Here is a 21,664-nt window from a genome sequence, read left to right on the forward strand (position 1 = left end):
TTTGTTTTTTGGTCTATCTTTCTCTGGTCCTTTATTGAATATAATTTTTATTGCATCATGGTCTGAAAAAGAAGCATTTTTTAAAATTTCTGCTTTTCTACATTTGATCGTGAGGTTTTTATGCCCTAATACATGGTCAATTTTTGTATAGGTAACATATACTGCTGAGAAAAAGGTATATTCCTTTTGGTCCTTATTCAATTTTCTCCACAGGTCTATCATATCTAGATTTTCTAGGATTCTGTTAACTTTCCTAGTTTCTTTCTTGTTTATTTTATGCTTAGGTTTGTTTAATTCTGAGAGGGGAAGGTTGAGGTCCTCTATTAGTTTAGTTTTGCTCTCTATTTCTTCATGTACCATTTGGTGCATGTACACCATGTATCTTACAACTTCATTGTTTATGGCACCCCTTATCAAGATATACTTTCCACTTTCTTATCTCTTTTAATTAGAGCTATTTTTCTTTTTACTTTGGCTGAGCTCAGAATTGCTACCCCTGCTTTTTTTTTTTTTTTTTTTTTTTTTGCTTTAGCTGAAGCATAATAAATTCTGTTCCTTTTTTCCTTTTTCCTTTTTACTCTGTATGTATCTGTGTTTCAAATGTGTTTCCTTTAAACAATATATTTTAAGATTCTGTTTTTTTTAATCCACTATGGTATTTGTTTCTGTTTTATAAAAGAGTTCATCCCATTCACATATTTCCCCCATCCTACTTTCTCCCCTCTATATACCTTTTTCTATCTTTCCACCCTCTCCCTCATTAGTAGTGTTTTGTTTTTAACCCACTTGACCCACTATCTTCTATCACCCCTCCTCCTTCTCTTACCTCTTTGTCCTAGTGTTTCTACTCTCCTTTCTATTCAGCCTTCCCTTTTCTTTCCTTCCTCTTACTTCTTTTTAGGGTAAGATAAATTTCTATACCCAATTGAATCATTAAGTTATTCCCTCTTTGAGTCGAAACTGATGAGATCAAGCTTCAGACAATGATTCTTTTCCTTCTTTCCCTCTAATGTAATATGTCTTTTGTGTTTCTTTATGTGATCTAATTTGTCCCATTATATTTCCCCTTTCTTCTTCTCCTAGTATAGTACTTTTTCCATCTCTTAATGTCTTTTTCTTTGATATCATCACATCAGAATCCATTTGCAACCATACCTTATGTCCATGTGATGCCCCCCTCTAAGTGCCCCAATAACAGATACAGTTCTCAAAAGTTACAGATATCATTTTCCCATCTAGAGATGTAAAAATATTAAACTTCAAATAATTGTTTACATTTCTATGCTTCTCTTGAGTCCTGTGTTTGAAGATCAAATTTTCTGTTTAGTTCTTGTTTTTTTTTTTTTTTTTTTTCAGTAGAAATGACTGAAAATCTCTTATTTCACTGAAGATCTATCTCCTCCTCTGAAAGCTGATGCTCAGTCTAGCTGGTAGTTAATTTTTTATTGTAACCCTAGGATTTTGTAACCCTGGAATTGCCTTCCAGAATATTGTGTTCCAGATCTTTTGCTCTTTTATTGTAGACGTTACCATAACCTGGGAAATCCTGACTGTTGCTCCTTGATACTTGAACTGCTTTTGTTTGGCAGCTTACAGTATTTTTTTCTTTGAGATTGTATTTACAGAGTTTTGCAACAATGTTCCCTGGGTTGGTTTTTTTTTTTTTTTTTTTTTTTTTGGTGGGGTCTCTTTCCAGCAGTGATCAATGGATTTTTTTTCAATGACTATTTCCCACTCTTTTTCTAGTATATTAGGGCAAATTTCCTTGATGATCTCTTGAAGAATGATATCCAGGCTCTTTTTTTCTTTTTTTTGGTCATGGCCTTCAAATAGACTAATGATTTTAAAATTATCTCTCCTGGATCTATTTCTAGGTTGGCTGTTTTTGCAATGAAGTATTTTACATTTTCTTCCATTTTTTCAGTCTTTTTAATTTGTTTGATTTTTGATATTTCATAGTCATTAACTTCCGTTTGCCCTGTTGCAATTTTTAACATGTGATTTTCTTCAGTTAATTTTTGCACCTCTTTTTCCATTTGATTAATTTTTACTTTTCAAGGTGGTGTTTTCTTCAGTGGATATTTTGGGGCATTTGGCCAATTGTATTTTTTTTTAAGGAATTGCCTTCCTTTTTCACTTGCATATCTCATTTCTTTTGTTATTTTTTCTTCTACTTCTCTTATTTGTCTTTTAAAGTCTTTTATGAGCAATTCCAAGAAGCCTCTTTGGGCTTGAGACCAATCCATACCACTCTTTGGGATTTCCTCTGTGGACATTTTGTCCTCATCTGAGTTGGTGCTTTGGTTTTCCCTGTCATCACAGTACTTTCTATGGTCAAAGTTCTTTTCTGTTTTTTTGTTCCTTTCCTTTTCTTTTCTTTTACTTTTATGGCCAAGCTCTGCTCCTGTGCAGTTCTGAGTCTTGACTTTGAGCACAGGGGCCCTTTGTGTTTGCAGGGTCTTGGCTTCACTCCACCATCTTGGCTCCACACCCACTAATTTTCATTTTTACAGTCTGAGATCTAATGGTAAAGTGAATTATCTGAAATCACACAGGTAATAAGTGGCAGTCTTCTGACTCCAAAATTAGGGTTTTTTTCTGCTCTTGTTATTCAGTTATTTCAGTCATGTCCACATGACATGGCAGAGATACTAGAGTGGTTTTCCAGTTCTTTCTTCAGCTCATTTTATGTATGAGAAAACTGAGGCAAACTGGGTAAAATGACCTGCCTAGGGTCACATAGTTAGTAAGTGTCTGAGGTTAGATTTGAACTCAAGAAGATGATTCTTCCTGACTCCAGGCCTAACATTCTATCCACTGCACCACCTAGCTGCCCCTTTTTCTATTCTACCATGATGTGATTGAGCTATTTTTGTCTGACATTTTCCAAGAGAACCTGTGACCTCATGGGATTATGTCTCAACTTCTATGCAAATTGCATTTAGGTGAGACAGATTTGCACAAAGCCATCAGCCCCGTTCTCTCTTCCAGAGTCATCAAGGTCAGTAGCGAGACAAGGCTCAATGGATATAGTGGATGACCTTAGAGATGTCTGACCAAACGCTAAGCACCTGCTTCAGTTGCTTGGTCGCTGGAACAAATTGTTCTTATCTGCCCATTCAGTCTTCACATGCTTGAGGGAGGCACCTCCAATTCACCCACAGGTCTGAGATCTGTTGGCTAATCTACACAGTTAATCATGAGCCAAGACAGTTTGCTGGGATATGGCCACTGCATATGCTACAGCTTTGTGGAGCCACAGGTTCAAGTTGAGTGCCAGATAGACCCCAAAGGTGGATAAGTATCCCTGACATGGCCTTAGCAGCCGTCCTGCCAGAGATGCTGGTCCACCTGCAATACCCCATATGCCCCTGTTATAGAGCAGAGGTTCAGTGAAACCTGGATTTCAAAATCATGTCTTCTCCATTGCTGGCTCATCCTGCCCCTTGTCTAGCTAGCTTTAGGATTTTTATCCTGATACAGCCTACGGCATGCTAGACTATCCCTGAAAGGCCCCACCCCCCCTTCTCCCGTTGTTGACTTTCTCCTAGAGCCTCCCTTTTGTGGAAGCACTCGGGCCAAGCTGCTTTCATTCTCCTCACCCTGTTCCTGACTTCCAAATACTTTCCTTATTCCTCTTCACACACTTTTAAGCTCTTTTTAGCAAAAGCATTTGCCTGCAGTGTTTTCATTAACCAAGAATAAAAGTTGGAGGTTCAAAAATGATCAGATTCCTTCTTTAGAACATAAGCTCCTTGAGGCACTTTTTTGCTTGTATTTGCGTCCCCAGTGCTTACTGAGTACGGTGCCTGGCACACAATAAGCACTTAATAAATGCTTGTTTCCTGTCTTCCTGGAGAGGAGATTCTTGTGTTGGGTGGGAGTTGGACCAGATCTATAAGGCACATTTCAGATCTGAAATTCTATTTTTTGGGGGGGAGGGGATAGTTCCTCCTCACTTATAAAAAGCTTCAAATAAGTCATGAAATTGAGATTCTAGTCCCTGATCTACCACTATTGGCTATATGGTTATGATTTAAGTCCATTTGCCTAGCTAGGTCTTAGTTGTACTGGATAAAACTCTGGTCAGAAAGTGCTGAGTTCAAATCATACATCAGATGTTTGCTAGTTATGTGACCCTGGGCAAACCACTTAATCTCTCTCAGCCTCAGTTTCCTCATCTGTAAAATGGGGGTAAATAATAGTTAAATTATAATAACAACACCTTCTTCCCAGGATGATGGTGAGGAACAGATAAATTAGCACATGTGAAGTGAATGGCAAACCAAAAAACATGATATGAATGCTAGCTATTAGTATAAAATGGCAAAGGGCTTGAGCTAGAAGATGTTGCAGACTTATTTTTGCTCTTAACATTGTTGGTTGATTGGTTGTTGGCCTTCATTCTTGAAGAGGACCAAAATGACATCACTATGTTAGAGTTGAGTTGCAGTGTGTTTGACCGGGGCTGATCAGACCAATCAGAGTTGGGAGTGCTCAGCCACAGGTCAGACACAAATAGTCCCTATGAATATTTGGGGTAGCTTCCTGAATTTTGCACATCTCTCGGTTCTTTTGGGTTAATTCAAATCTGCTTTGCTCATAGAGTACAGCCCCTTTTTCAATGAGGACACATAATGTGTCAGCAATCCTGTGCCAGTGTCTCCCATGTCATACAAGTGATTCTAAAGTTCTTAAGAGATACCTCGAGAATACCTTGTATCCCTTTTTCTGCCTACCTGGTGCCCTGTGTGAGTTCTCCATCAAATACATTTTTTGTCAAGCATACGTTTGGGATTCGAACAAATGAGATAATATTTGTAAAGCACTTAGCACAACGCCTGGCACCTGGAAGGCTCGAGATAAATGCTTATTCCCTCCCTCTCTCCCCTGCTCGCCCAGTAGGACCCAGAGCTTAGTCCCGTTGCTCCCAGAAGCAACTACTCTCTCCCTCTACTCTCGTCCATTTCTTCTCCATTAAGCACTTGGAGACCTCGGAGTTCTTATTGGAGCCACCAGGGGGCGCAGGAAACCAGAAAGAGCTAATCCATTCATTCATTAATAGTCCCTAAAATGAACAGAGCCCAGGGACCTGGGAGCCGCCAGCCACAGGGAGGGTTATTGTGACTACAGAGAGTGAGGGGCCGGCGGAGAGCGACTGACGCGCCGCCACACCCCATAGGTGGCCAGGTTAGGGGCGGAAGCTCCCGGTCCTGGGATAACCAGACATGGATGCTCCAGGGGACTGCTTCTCTACAGCATCTTCTGAGCCCTGTCCTACTCCTTTGTCTGACATGTGTCCCTGCTTTTTCCACCCGTCAGACTGCCTTACCTTTCACGCGCCCCGCTTTCATTTTATTATTATAATACAAATATTTACAAATAATGCAAATACCATTTAAATATTGTATTTTATAAATTATTGTTAATAAAAAATAATCATTGATTGCTTAAGGATTTAAGGCTAGTTTTCTCTTTCTCCTGCTGCACAGAAAACTTTTCCCCTGAACATGGCCACAGCAGATTCTCAAATCCCCTCCATCTCTCAGTTGTTCCCAAGATTTAATTTCTAAGAGATCTCAGAGGCTTTGTATCCATCCTTTCCCCAAAGCATAGATCTTCCTTCTTGTGACATTTGCCCACCAGTCCTAGTTGTGCTTCTTAAATGGCATTGAATAAATAAGTCTCTTTCCTGTTTCACACAACGACCTTTGAACACTCTTCTTCTGCTAAGCATTTCTACTTCCTTCACACTTTTCTCATTGGTCCAGGTTGTGAGTCTGCTCCCCAAAGTCCTCCTCCAGATATCCTCCTCTTTATCTGGTCCCTTTCAGAACATGGTCCATGGAACTGAATACAGTTGTCTAGATGTGATCTGAGAGCACCACTTTCTTGGTCTGGTCACTGGCCTTGTGTAAATGAGGCTTCATATCAAGTCAGCTCATGGTGGCCTTTGCCCATTTGGCCACCATATCACACTATTGACTCCCATTGAATTTGAAGGAGATTCTCTATCCCTTATCTTTTTTAACATGAACTTGGATCTTTCTATGTCTCCTATTCAATGTGGTAAATTGGAATAGAAATATTATTTGTTGTATGGGATGGTTTTCTGAGAAAGGAAGGGAAAGAGATACTAGGGGAAAGATGCAATGATGCAAAAAACAAAAGACCCAAATAAAAATTTATTTTAAATGTACTGTGAATATAATCAGATACTCTGTCCTTTAGATTTCCTTCCATTAACTTTGATTACTTCTAGCCCTTTCTGAGCCTCAATTTCCTCATCTGCAAAATGGGGGGATTAAATGAGATCTCCAAGGTTCTTCTAGCTCTAATCCTGTGATCCTGTTGTCTATGATCTCAGCATGATCCCTGACATCTTCCCTGGAGACTTCACATGTATTAAAAGGAATGGAGGTGCTGCCTTTTTTTTTTTTTTTTTTTTTTTTTTTTTTTTTTTATCATTTTCTGTATTCCTAGCACTTAGCTCACTGCCTGGCAGGTAGTAATCATAAAAGCTTCCTCTTCCCTTGGTCCTCCTATGGCCTTCTCCCAGCTTCTTAAAGCAGTGTTCCTTCTCCAAGATCTCTAGTTCCTAGATCCATTTCTTCCCATTCTCCTATGCCAACAAACCAGTTTTAGTCTCTTTCCCTTCACCAGGTCTGGCAGCTTCCTCAATTTACCCAAATCAGCTTTCCTAACTGGGCTCTTAGGTGGCAAAGTGGACACAGCTCTGGGCCTGGAGTCAGGAAGACCTGAATTCAAATTCAACCTCAGACACTTCCTAGCTATGTGGCCCTGGCCAAGTCACTTAACCTCTGCCTGCCTCAGTTTCCTCCTATGTAAAAAGGAGGTAATCACAGCACCTCTCTCCCAAGTGGTTGTGGGATCAAATGAGATATTTGTAAAGCTCAGGTGCCTAATGAATGCTTTTCCCCTTCCCTAATCTGATCTCACACTCAGCCTCCTTCTTTCTCCAGGAAGAAAGGCATTTTTCAGGCACTGAGATGACAGAGCCCACCAGAGCCCTACAGACTGACAGCCAGAGTGTGTGGTACCATCCCCTGGGGGTTCCCCCTGTAGTTTCCAGCCAAATCTTCTGCCTCCCACTTAAGAGGCAGCAGTCTTCTGAGCCAGGTCCAGTCTCTGGCTCTGCTCCTGACAGGCCATCTGACCTTGGGCCTCAGTTTCCCCATCCATAAAGTGAAGGATAATAAGACCTCTACTTCCTGTCTCACAGGACTATCATGGGATCCTGACTGGAAGAACTCTTTTCAACTGTAAAACACATGGGAGCCAAAAATAGCAGCAGTTCCCAACTCATTAACCACCTTCTGGCTAATCTGGCGGCAGCCCAGGTTGGGACCTTCCAGGATAGATGATGTTAATCTTTATCCAGAGCCAGGTATGATTCAAGTTTACCAAGCCCCCAAGGACTGCCCTGTGCCAGATCTCTGAGTGACTGGAGAGAAGCCGGGAGTCCTAAGGACTCGGGGCTCCAGATTGGGCAATCTGCCCCAGCCCATTCCCTCCTCCATTTTCTGGGCTGCCAGGAGAAGTCTTTGCCTAGTTCTTTTCTTTCTTTGTTTCCCTATCAAGTTGGGGGGAGGGCACAGCATGGGTGAATAGAAAGGAGGGGAAGGAAGAAGAAACAGGTCTATATTAAGCACTATCTGTACTCTGCCAAGTGCTTTACCAATAATGCTCAGTGGAGATAAAATTATGGAATATTCCTCATTGGAGACTTGTGAAGTCCGAGTTAGATCCCTGTTGATGTCAGGATCAGCAAAAGTCCTTGGTCTTTAGGGCAAGAAGTAAACGAGATGGAAGAAACTGCCACAAGCTCTCTGCCTCCCGACTTCCCTTCTCCTTGTTCTCCTCCAAAGTGACTCTGGCTTGTCTTACTCCACCCCCTAATCCATCCTACAATTATCTGTATATACCAAAAGATAGAGCCAGCACAGAATAGTGAGAAGGGCCATTTCCCAAGCATAATCTTGTATTTCATGAAAAACATGTATTTTCCAAGCATAAGGAGTATTGTCCAATCGATGTTGAGCCTTAAGTGCTGGGTTGCCTGATTCCAGTGCACCTATTCAGTTTCAGCCCTTTACAGATACTAATGTGGATTTTCACCTGAGTGGACAAAAAAGATCAGGGCAGAATGGGTCCTTCCACCCATCCCTGCCTCCTGCTCTGGAAATCCTACAACAGCCCTGGCCTTGGAACCGGCAGGGCTGGGGTTTTGTTGCAGGATTTAGATGGAAGACCATGAAGGGGAGAGGAGGAAAAGGGGAGAAGTGACCCAGCATCAGCCTGGAAGGAAGGAACACGAGTCAAACACCTGGGCATGAATCAGGCACCTTGGCATGTGGCAGGTGATATTTTCTGGGGCCAAGCAGTGACTCCTAGATCCCCTCCTCGCATGGGATGCTTAGGATCCACATGGGGCTATGAAGAGGAGGGGAATGGGGGGGTTCCCCATTCCTGGAGAGAAATAAAACAGTTCCCATTTCTATGTAAGAGTTTTACAGTTGCCCAAATACTCCTAATAGTCCTATGAGATAAGTAGCACAGGTGTCAGGTATTCTTGTTAGAGATGGGGAAACTGAAACCCAAGGAAAGAGATAGACTACTAGTACTATCAGAGGAAGCAGAGTGGGAAATGCACTGAGCTTAGAGCCAGAGGACCTGGATTCAAATCCTAGCCCTTCTTTTTTTGATCTTGCATGAATGTGGCTCTTTTGGGGGGAGGTGCATTGATTTTCTCATTTATAGCGTTGGGGTTAGGCCTAAGGATCTTTTAAAAATAATTGATATTTAGGGGCAGATACTTACTGTAGTGGATAGAGCACCAGCCTTGAAGTGAGGAGGACTTGAATTCAAATTTGGTCTCAGACACTTAATACTTCCTGCTGTATGATCCTTGGCAAGTCACTTAACCCCAATTGCCTCAGCAAAATATTTGACATTATTCATCTCTTCTCCACCTTTTACTTATGATACTCTGTTCTCTGGACTTCCATGATATTACTTTCATTTGGTTCTTCTCCTACCTCTTCTCACACACTCCAATTGCAGATGTACTTCAAAGTTCAGTCCTGGGGCTCTCTTCTCTCATTACACTCTCTTACTTGCCCTTTTCTTATCCTTTTTTTTTTATTTTACAGATGAAGAAACCGAGGTAAAGTGACTAGTTCAGGGTCACATGGCTGCTAAGTGTCTGAGGTTGGATTTGAACTCATGAAGATGTCTTCCTGATTCCATGTCCAGCATTCTATCCACTTTTAGATTCAGTCCTCTTGACTTTTGTCTTGTCAGTGACTCTGGAAGAAAGAGTGGAGTTGATGGCTTTGTACAACTCTGCCTCACTTTAATCCAGTTCATGAGCAAGTGTAGACATCACCTGTGATGTCATTATTCCTTTTTGAAAAGGAAGGACAAACAACACTCTCTCTCTTGATGGTCCCATTAGCTGCCAAGGATTCACATCCCCATCAGCTCTCACTGGAGTGTTACAATAACTTCCTAACTAATGTCCCTGCTTCAATCCAGCCTTTAAACCCCAGTTTCTTCAACTGAGATTCACAAACCCATAGGAGGTCTCAGAACTGAATGTAGGAGTTACAAAATTATGATTTATTATTGGTTAATGTTTGATTTGCATGTCTGTTTAAATGCTGCTTTGAACAGCACCTTCCTATTATCTACTTTTGTTCTATCCTTTTTAAGAGGGAGAACTGAAGCAAAACATGAATTGAGCCACTCTCAATTCCTCCTGGATCATCATTGTCTCATCCATCTTGAGCAGTTGCTCCATTCCCTTCTCAGAGAAATTTTTTTTTTCAATGTAACTCAAACCTCCCATCACCTCCACTGATGTTATTAACTTTCTTTACCAACATTAAAGCTTTAGTACACATGATGCTCTTCTTACAGGTCTATGTCAGTCTCTATTATGCGCCCTCAATTCTGTCTCATTCATAGATATATCTTATTAATTTATTTCTTTGAACAGAATCATTCAGCTTTTTGAAAGGTAAAAACATCACAAATCACAAATTGACTACCTACTCTATCTTGGGGATGCATAGATAATTGAATCCCCAGTCACTCCTCTGTCACATTTCCATTCCATTCTGGCCTATGATCTATTTTCCTAATTTCTTTACTTTCCTGTTTTTTCCCAATTAGTCTGTGGTATATTTCAATTACCAAAAGGGGACTTTTCCTATTTCTGTTAATTTTTTCTTGTTTTTTTATTATTTTTTTTCTGGTTGTTCATGTGTATTAACTATTTTGATACACATTGCTTTATGAATCACATTGGGAGAGAAAAATCATAACAAAAGGGAAAAACTATGAGAGAGAGAAAAAAACAAGAAAAGAAATGAACATGGAATGTATTGATTTACATTCAACCTCCATAGTTTGCTGTTTTGTTTTTTTTCCTGGATGCAGATTGTGTTTTCTACCCAAAGTTTATTGGGATTGCCTGGGATCACTGAACCACTGAGAAGAACCAAATCTTTCATAGCTGATCACCACACAAGAATGTTACTGTGTACAGTGTATTCCTGGTTCTGCTTGTTTTGTTCAGCTTTGGTTCACGTAAATCTTTCCAGACCTTTCTAAAATCAGCTCATTCATTGTTTTGTTATAAAACAATAATATTCCATTATCATTCCATTGTTCCAATTCCATTATTGTTCCAATATTCATTATATTGTCATATACCACAAATTATTCAGCCATTCCCCCACTTGATGGTATCTACTCATTTTCCAATTCTTTGCTACCAGAAAAAGAGCTGCTGCAAACATTTTTGCACATGTGGCCTTTACATATGACCCACCAAAAATGACCCAGGAAGCTTAGATCATCTCCATGCAGGCTGCAATTGGGTCTAAATGCTGTTGTTTTCATCGTTTATCCTTCATTCTTGAAGAGTACCAAGACATGCAAGAAAATTGAATTTAAGTTGGGGAGATCACCAGATCACCAGAACAATCCTCCAGAGCCAAGATATAGCTCAAAATGACTGGAGATGTTCCTTGAGTCTAGATGAGGGAAGGTTGGAAAGGGAAGTTGATTATCCCCATTATATCAAAATAACTGGTTCACCCAATAATTTTTATCAGAAGTAAGCAAAAAAGAACTAAAATCAGAAGCAGAGCCAAGATGGTGAAGTAAAGACAGGAACCCATCCAACCTGTCCCCCAACAGCTCCAATTTTCTTTAAATAACGACTCTAAACAAATTTGAGAACATCAGAACACCCCAAAAGAAATAGTTGAACTTTTCCAGCCGAAGCCATCTTACAAGGTCAGCAGAAAAGGTCTGTGGTAACAAGGTGGGAGTTCAACGTACAATCCCAGTGGTTGTGCCAGTGCAGTCCCAGCCCTGTCCCAGCCCCGTGCCAGTAAAGCAGGAACAAATCTAGGGACCTCTGAATCAGTGCCAGTGGTTTCCAGACCTCTCAGCCCAGACTCCAAACTTGGAAGGTCAGCAGAAAAGGTCTGTGGCAACAAGGTGGGAGTCTGGCACATATTCCCAGAGTAGGTCATGCCAGCACAGCCAGTCCCAAAGGCAACAAAGCAGGATTCTGTTGCCTTTGCACACTGGATTTTACAGCTACAATGGTATGAGGTCATTCCTAACAGTTTCAGGGCAGAACAGAGGGCTTGGCAGATTCCTAGAAGGATCTTTGAAAACAGCTGCATGAAATCCCTGAAGCTTGGGACAGTGCACCCTCCACCCTGGAAACAGAATCCTACTTTAACAAAGAGTTAAGAGTGGAGCAATAGGCTAGGAAAGTAGAAGACAACAAAAAAAGTTTCTAACCATAGAAAGTTACTACATTGATCAGAAACATAAGCTCCAAAGAAGATAACAAAGTCAAAGCACCCTACAACCAAAGTCTCCAAGAAAAATAAGAATTTTTTCATCAGTCAGACCATAGAAAAACTCAAAAGAAATTTTGAAAATCAAGTAAGAAAGATAGAGGAAAATTTATGAAAATAATTGAAAATGATGCAAAAGGAAATGCAAAAAGCTAATGAGGAGAAAAAAAGGTCTTAAAAAGCAAAACTGGCCAATTAGGAAAGGAGCTACAAGAGCTCACTGAGGAAAATGATTCCTTAAATATTAGAACTGAGCAAATGGAGGTTAATGACTTTATGAGAAATCAAGATACAATAAATCAAAACAAAAAAATAGAAAAAATATGAAATATTTCATTGGAAAAACAACTGATCTGGAAAATAGATCCAGGAGAGATAATTTTAAAATTATTGATATATTTGAAAGACGTGATGAAAAAAAGAGCCTGGACATCATCTTTCAAGAACTTACCAAGAAAAACTGTCCTGATATTTTAGAATCAGAAGGTAAAGTAGAAATTGAAAGAATCTGCTGATCACCTCCTTAAAGAAATCCCAAAATGAAAACTCCCAGAAATACTGTAGCCAAATTCTGGAACTCCCAAGTTTGGAGAAAATATTGCAAGTATCCAGAAAGAAACAATTTAAGTATAATGGAGTCACAATTAGGGTAACACAAGATTTGGCAGCTTCTACATTAAAGGATTAGAGGGCTTGGCGCACTGGAGCTAGGATCAGAACCAAGAATCACATACCCAGCAAAACTGAGTCTAATCCTTCAGGGGGGAAAGTGGAAATTCAATGAAATAGAGGATTTTCAAGCTGCATGATGAAAAGATCAGAGCTCAATGTATTTGAAAAAAATATAGGACTCAGGAGAAGCCAAAGGAAAGTGATATCATAAGGGACTTAAGGTTTATCTTTTTATATTCTTATGTAGAAAGCTAACACTTATAACTCATTAGAACTTTCTCATTATTATGGCAGTTTGAAGGAGTATGTATAGAGAGCACAGGTATGAGTTGAATATGAAGGGATAATATATTTTTTTAATAAAACTTTTTATTTTTCAAAACAAATGCATGGACAGTTCTTCAACATTAACCCTTGCAAAACCTTGTGTTCCAATTTCCCCCTCTTCCCCCACACCCTCCTCTAAATAGCAAGCTGTTCAATATATGTTAAACATGATAGAAATATATGTTAAATCCAACATATGTATACATATTTATACAATTATTGTGCCACACAAGAAAAATCAAATCAAACCAGTAAAAAAAAAATGCAAAATAAAATGCAAGCAAACAACAACAGAAAGAGTGAAAATGCTATGTTGTGAACCATACTCAGTTCCCACAGAACTATCTCTGGGTATAAATGACTCTCTTTATCACTAAAAAATTGGAGCTGGTTTGAATCATCTCATTGTTGAAGAGAGTCACATCCATCAGAATTGATCATCATAAGATCTTGTTGTTGCCATGTATAATGATCTCCCAGTTCTGCTCATTTCATTTAGCATCAGTTCATATAAGTCTCTCCAGGCCTCTCTGAAGTCATCCTGCTGGTAATTTCTTACAGAACAATAATATTCCATAACATTCATATACCACAACTTATTCAGCTATTCTCCAACTGATGGGCATCCCCTCAATTTCCAGTTTCTTGCCACTACAAAAAGGGCTGCCACAAACATTTTTGCACATACGGTTCCCTTTCCCTTCTATAAGATCTCTTTGGTATATAATTCCAATAGAAACACTGATAGATCACAGTTTGATAACTTTTTGAACATAGTTCCAAATTGCTCTCCAGAATGGCTGGATCTGTTCACAACTCCACCAGCAATGTATTAGTGCCCCAATTTTCCCACATCCCCTTCAACATTCGTCCTTTGTTTTTTCCTGTTATCTTAGTCAATCTGAGAGGTGTGTAGTAGTATCTCAGAGTTGTCTTAATTTGCATTTCTCTGATCAATAGTGATTTGACTTTTTCATATGACTAGAAATAGTTTCAGTTCCTTCATCTGAAAATTGTTCATATCCTTTGACCATTTATCAATTGGAGAATGACTTGAATTCTTATAAATTTGAGTGAATTCTCTATTTTAGGAATGAGGTCTTTATCAGAACCTTTGAATGTAAACATGTTTTCCCAGTTTTTTGCTTCCCTTCTAATCTTGTCTGTGATGGTATCTTTTAAAAATAATGAAATTAAGGAGTGAAAGAAGAATGTACTGGAAGAAAGGGGAAGGGAGAAGTGAAATGGTATAAATTATCTGGCATAAAAAAGAGAGAAGAAAAAGCTTTTATATGGGAGAGGAAGAAAGGAGAGGAGAGGGTGAGTGAGTGAACAAAATTACTCTCATCATAATTGTCTCAAAGAGAAAATAACAAACACACTATATATGAGTATAGAAACCTACCTTACTCTACAGGAAAATGAGAGGGGAATGGGATATAGGAAGCTGGGAAGGTGATAAAAGAGAGGACATTTTAGAGGAGGATTTAGTAGTCAAACACTTTTAAGGAAGTACAGGGTGAAAGGAGAGAGAAAATAGAATAAATGGAGGGAAAGGGGAAATACAATTAACCATAGTAATTGTAAAAAGAAATTTGAAGCAAGTTTCTCTGATAAGGCCTCATTTCTCAAACACAGATGAAACTGAATCAAATTTATAAAAAATAAAAGCCATGCCCCAGCTGATTGAAATGATCAAAAAATATGCTCTATGCCCAAATTGCTATAAATTCATGCATATCCTTTGACCTAACAATACCACTATTAGGCATGAATACAAAAAGAGATTAAAAACAAAAAAAGGAAAGAACCTATATGTAAAAAATATTTGTAACAGTTTTCTTCTAGGAGAAAAAATTGGAAATTGAGGGAATGTCCATCAATTGGAGATTGGCTGAATAAATTATGGTAATGATTGTCAGGAAATAGAATAGTTCTGTGGTAAATGATGAGCAAGATGCTCTCAGAAAAACCCATAAAGTCCTCTTTTGAGGACTTTGAACTTGAGGGCTTGAACTCAAGCAAAGTGAAATGTACTTTATACAAACTAATAGAAATGTTCTGGGATGACCAGCTATAAATGACTATGCTATTCCCAGCAATATAATGATCCACAATTACTCTGGAGGATTTATGATGAAAATCCTATCTATACTGTAAGCAGAAATTGATTGTGTCTGAATACAGATTTTGTCTCTCTGTCTCTGTGTCTGTCTCTCTCTTTAAAATTTATTTTTCTTGATTTTTTTCTTTCACATTATGACTTTTATGGAAATGTTTTTCATTTAGAAACATATGGTTTCTAAATGGGGGCTGGAGGTGCAGATAAGGGAGAGAATCTGAAACTCAAAAGTTTTAAAAACAAATGTAAAAAATGTTTTAAAGGTAACTAGAGAAAATATTAAATAAATAATTTTTAAAGAGCCAAAAATATAAATTCAAATAGAAAAGGCTTCTCAGAGGAAAGGAAATAATAATAGCTGATATATATATATATATATATATATATATATATATATATATATATATATATATATATATATAAAACTTACTATGTGCCAGGGCGTATGCTAAAAACTTTACAAATATTATGTTATTTGGTCTTCATAACTATCCTGAAAGGTAAGGACTATTCTTATTCTCATTGTATACATGAGAAAAACTGAGGCAAAGATTGGGTAACTGATTTGCACAATGTTACACAGCTACTAAGTATCTGAAGCCACATTTGAACTTCTTGAGTCCAGATGCAGCATTGTATCCACTGAGTCACCCAGAAGCTAGGACTGATATTTGAACTAGAACTTGAAGAACAGGGAAAACCTGGAAAATTTGGTGGGGAGGCAAGGAGAAGGGAATTGTAATGGCGGGTGAGGAGAGAAGCTGTGATAAAAGGATAACGATAAATCAACCAGAATAAGTGCAAAGATAGTCTATGATGGAGTTGTGGATACATGTACTTGAAGTGTGTATGTGTGTGTGTGTGTGTGTGTGTGTGTGTGTGTGTGACTGACATATAGGGACAGGATTCATCATTCCCCAAAAGTACAAAACAACTACAGTTACACAGCATTGTTCCATTCCCTAACACAGTGAGCCCCCAGAAAGTCACCCTGTGCTCCAGCCACTTTCCTAAAATCACTCCCAGCTTCCATATAGGGGTGATCAGTTTTTTGAAGGGCCAGTGGACACATTAGTTAAAGCAGACATTAATCAAATGGAAAAGCAAAATGGAAGAAATCTCTTATCCATCCACAGCATACTCTTCCACCAGTTATCACCCTCCCAGTGGGAGAAAGCCTACATACAAGGAACATATGTGATATGCATGTGTGGAAATTACTTAGACTGGAACTGGCTTGTGAAGAGATTTACGAGGCAAACCCGAGAATTTGTATTTGTATTCTGCCCCAGATGTAAGGGGGAGCAACTGAAACTTCTTAAAGGAAGGGGTGCAGGACATATATTGTATCTAGAATATACTATAACATATTTAACATGCATGAGACTGCCTGCCATTTAGGGAAGGGGGTGGAGGGAGGGAAGGGAAAAGTCGGAATAGAAGTGAGTGCAAGGGATAATATAAAAAATTACCCATGCATATATTCTGTCAACAAAAAATTATAATAAAAACAAGGAAGGAGTGTAGGAGAAGAAAATGACATGGTCAAATCTGTGCTTTAGGAAGTTCAAGTTGTAGCCCAGGAGTCAGGAGGACTCAAGTTCAAATTTGGTCTCAGGCACTAACTAACTGTGTGACTGGCCAAATCACTTAACTCCAATTGCCTCCAAAAATATTTCTCAAATTGTATGGAGAATCATCTCTGAAGGTTAAGTTTCACAAAACAGGAGGCTTTTTCTATTGCAGAGCTTAAGTTTTAGTGATGTAACAAACATCTCTTTTCTCTTTTTCATTCATTTTTCTCTTTTTTCATTCTCTTTTTCAAATCTCTGCTTTGCTTGACATTTTTAATAAATTCTCTAATTTTGATACAACTTGTATTGAGAGTGATGCAAATAAAGAATCTAATTCCACTAGACAAAAAAAAAAAAAAAAAACGGAATTTCAACTTGGCAATTGAATGGAGGATGAGTTGAGAGATGGAAAGGCTGGATACAAAGGAACCAATCAGGAAGTTATTTGAAATATAGCAATGATCAGTCAGGAAGACTTGAGTTCAAATTGAGTCTCAGATACTTCCTACTTGTATGACAAGCTATGTGGACAAAACTCTTAATCTCTTTGTACCTCAATATCCTCATTTGTAAAATGTAAATAATAATCATACCTAATTTCTAGCATTGTTATGAGGATAATATGAGATCATTATTGGAAAACACCTGGCAAATCTAAAAGCACTGTTTTTTTAAATTCTACACATATTTCCAGATTTATCATGCTACTCAAGAAAAATCAATTCAAAAGGTAAAAAAAAAATGAGAAAAACAAAAGACAAGCAAACAACAACAAAAGAAGTGAAAATGCTATGTTGTGATTCACTCTTACTTCCCACAGTCTTTCTCTGGGTGCAGATGGCTCTCTTCATCACTAAACAACTGGCCTGAATCATCTCACTACTGAAAAGAACCACATCCATCAGAACTGATCATCGTATAATCTTCTTGTTGCCATGTACAGTGATCTCCTGGTTCTACTCACTTCACTTAGCATCAGTTCATATAAGTCTCTCCAGGCCTCTCTGAAATCTTACTGATCATTTCTTATAGAACAATTATATTCTATTACATTCATATATCATAACTTATTCAGCCATTCTCCAACCGATAGGCACCCACTTTGTTTCAAGTTCCTTGCCATTACAAAAAGAACTGTATTAAATATACTATATTTTTATATCATTATGGTCCAGGTCCAGGAGTTGACAAGGGCCCCAACTATGGTAATCGTCATGTAAGAAGAGAATAGAGAGTGGATAGGAGAGAGATGATAAAGAAGGAACTGATAAGAGTCCCTGGTGAACCCATATGGAGAGAATATCCTGTAACCCTGGGTGACTCCTTCAATAAAACCAGGGAAATTGGGAGAAAATTGAGGGAAGGAGAGGAAGAATAGGAGGACTTCTGTTTCAGACATGTTGAGCTTGAGATGCCTGTGGTAAGTCCAAATGGATGTGTGTAGTAAGCCATTGGAGAGTTAGATGTGTGAAACTGGAAATCGGCAGAAAATAAAGGCTAAATGGATTGACCCAAGAGTCATCTGCAAAGAGACAATCATTGAACCCATGGAAGCTTATGAGATTCCCAAGAAACAGGAGAGAAAAGTGATCTATCAAATATCCAAAAAATAAAAAATAAATGAAACTCTATAAAGACAGCTAAGTGGTTCCATAGTGGATAGAGTTCCAAACCTGCAACCAAGAAGACTCATCTTCCTGAGTTCAAATCTGGCTTTAGACACTTATTAGTGTGCTCCTGGGCAAATCACTTCACCTTGTTTGCCTCAGTTTTCTCATCTGTAAAATGAGCTGGAGAAGAAAATATCAAACCATTCCGGTATCTTTGCCAAGAAAACTCTCAATGTGGTCATGAATAGTCAGACATATTAAGCAAAAACTAAATAAACCACATACTATATAATTATATAAACCATTTACCTATATAAATCATAATAATTAAAATCATTTAAAATAATAAAAGTAGCTTTTAAGGGTTACAAAGCCTTTATAAATGCAATGCCTCTTTATCTTTACAAAAGAAAAGGGAACAACCACTTATTAACCACCTGCTATATGCCAGGTATTGTAAATGCTTTACAAATAGTTTCATTCAACCCTCACAACAACTCTGGGAGATAAGTGCTTTTATTATATCCATTTTACAGATGTGAGGACTTTTATAGATGGTTATTCTTTCTTCAGGTTTCATATGGTTTTGATTTCCAAAGAAATCTATATAAATGGGGCAGCTAGTTGGTGTAGTGGTTAGAGCAGCAGCCCTGAAGTTATGAGGACCTGAGTTCAGATCTGGTCTCAGACACTAAACATTTCCTACCTGTCTATAACACACTGAGTAAGTCATTTAACCCCAATAGCCTCAGCAAAAAGAAAAAAAAAACTACATAAATAATGAATATGCCATCTATTCAAATCACTAATAATGCTGGTAAAATATACAGAAGCCCAGTAAGTTCTTTGGGGTATCTCAGATCCAGAACGAAGGTTAGAAAATCTCAGCACACTGGGATGTTGGACTGAAATGACAGTAAGATGTGATAGGGATGAACAGTGTCTTAGATTGTGATACAAATTTAGCTTCTGAAGTTCAGGTGTGGCTATATACCTCATGTAGTCCAACATTTTAATCTCTTGGCTTCTAAATGCATAAAATGAAATATATAAGATTGAAAAGGAAATCAGTTCCATGAAAATATTTATGAAAATATTTTTTAAATGAATGCACATGTATAACAAAAATATGTTTTTACCTGTACCTGGAGAAAATTAAGATAATAAATAAATAAATTGAAAAAAAAATTTTTTTAAAGTTCATGGACTGGAGGTAGCTAGGTGGTGCAGTGAGTGCCCTGGAGTCAAAAGGCACTGAGTTCAAATTTGGTTTCAGACACTTACTAGTTTTGTCACCCTAGGCAAGTCACTTAACCCCAAATGCCCCCTTCCCCCAAAAAAGATCCTGGATTCCAAATGATGAACCCCTGCCATATGGAACCATGGATGTCTGGCTTCAGAAGCAGAGGGTCAGAAGAAACCTCCTAACCTCCTAAGGTTGCAGTTTGTCTTTTGTTCTCCAAGGTAAATATGACATCAGGGAGATGATGCCATGACATGCAAGTGAGTTGGATGCAGTGCAAGGTCGCATGCTGCCCTCTCTCCTCCAGGGGCCAGATATAGATCAGGATGACCGAGGATGGCCTTGGGCACAGTGGGAGAAGTTGGCCTTTTTGAACCTCCTGAACCGAAGGCCAAAGAGTTAAATAGTTTGTCTGAGGTGACAGAAAATAAGCTTCAGGAGCACGATCTCTGGCTATAGACCCGGCTACCACTATACTCTAGGGGTTTTAGTGAACTACTTGACACTGACTATATTTGACGCCCACTGTTTGACAGCTCTGGGGTCCAGATGCTAAGGGCAGCCCTCCTTTAATACTTCCTAACAATCAGAACTTTCCCAAAGTGTGACGTGCTGTGTCAGCAGGTAGCAAGTTCCCTGTCCCTGGAGATCTTCAGGTAGAATCTAGGAGCTGAAGCCCCCATTTAGAGAGGGACCTCGGCTCTGAGAGATCCCTTACTATTCTGAGATTCTGTGAAACTGTGGCAAGGGGCAAGACCAGAAAAAACAGGAGCAATACAGAAAAGGGGGGTGGGAGGAGGAGGAGGAGGAGGAGGAGGAAGAGGCTCCTCCCAGCTCTCCAGGTCCCTTCACCACCTGCAATCACTAGAAATGGGCTGTTAAGGAACAGAAGTGGGGAGAGCTAGCATACAAGGCTTCTGACAGAGTGACTAGTTCCTGCTGCATACGCCATCCTGGCCCTCGGCCCCAGGGAGTTGTGCAAACCCGGCCACGAGACCAGGCGGATGAGATCATCTGGCTAAAGATATAAGAGGAGCCTCAAGCCAGAGCTGGGCCAGGGAGAGGGGCCCAGTGAGCCGGTTCTCTGCCTGGGGACAGACCCAGGAGTGGGGCAGGATGTGCCCCCGAAGGCCCCCAGCCCCAAAACCTGGCTGGCCAATGGTAACCTTCCCATGGCCAGCCTTAAGGAGCCAAGGACTGGGATCAGAACAGAGGTTCTGCAGGTGACTTAGGGTGAACTCTGGGAGACTCTTGGTCTTTCTCCCGCCTCGATTTCTAATCTGGGCAATAAAATAAAAATATTTGCTGGAATTCCAACATTTGGGAGGGTGGGTTGGGGGAGGGGCGGAGACTTTGGACTCCATTAAGCCTTGTTAGCAAGTCTTGCCCAGACTTTTTTTTTAGAAAGGGAAGCTGTGGGCTAAAGCCTCGAAATTCTCAGACCACAGAAGTCAACCAGCAACTGACCCTTCCCAGAATACACACACACTCTCACACACAAGCCAGGGATGTCAGGTAGATCACACAAACACTAGACACTTGAGTGGGGGTGACTTTAACTCTATTCCTAACTTGATGGGTGGCTGTGGACAAATGCTTTCACTTCTCTGTGCCTCAGTTTCCCCATTTACTCTTTTCCCCAGCTCTGGCATTATGTGTTCTCTGGTCTTTTCCATCTCTAATATTTATGTTCTAAACTTTTCCCCCCCTAGTTTTGATACTGTTCTAAAATCCTTCTCATATTTGACACTTTATGTTTTAGGCTTCCTCCCATCTCTTGAAATTCTCTTCTAAATTCTCTCTCACTCTGACATTCTGTGATCTAAGTGATAAGGTCAGGGTAACAATTCCTCAGTGAGGATGAGGAGCAGTAGGAATAGGTGAAAACAGGAAAGATAAGGGCTCCTCTGACTTCCAGATTCAAGACATCAGTCTAAACTCTCTTAAGATCTCTGAAGGGCATGAGAGATTCTGAAAAGAAGCCAACATGTAGAATTTCAATCATGTTCCAATTGCTAGCTTGCAACACCAGGCTTCAGGGAATTTCCCCTTGGGTGAGATCTGGGAAGAGGGATTTCCATTTCCCACATGCTGTAGTCCTGGAATAAAGTTTTATAAACAGAGAAGGGAGACTTCTTGAGTAGCATCAACCTTAATAGTTGCCTGGAAAATATCTTTACATTCAAGAATCCAGCCATCAATCAGAAGAG

This window comes from Sarcophilus harrisii, chromosome 1, assembly GCF_902635505.1.
Source record: "Sarcophilus harrisii chromosome 1, mSarHar1.11, whole genome shotgun sequence".
NCBI lineage: Eukaryota > Metazoa > Chordata > Mammalia > Dasyuromorphia > Dasyuridae > Sarcophilus > Sarcophilus harrisii.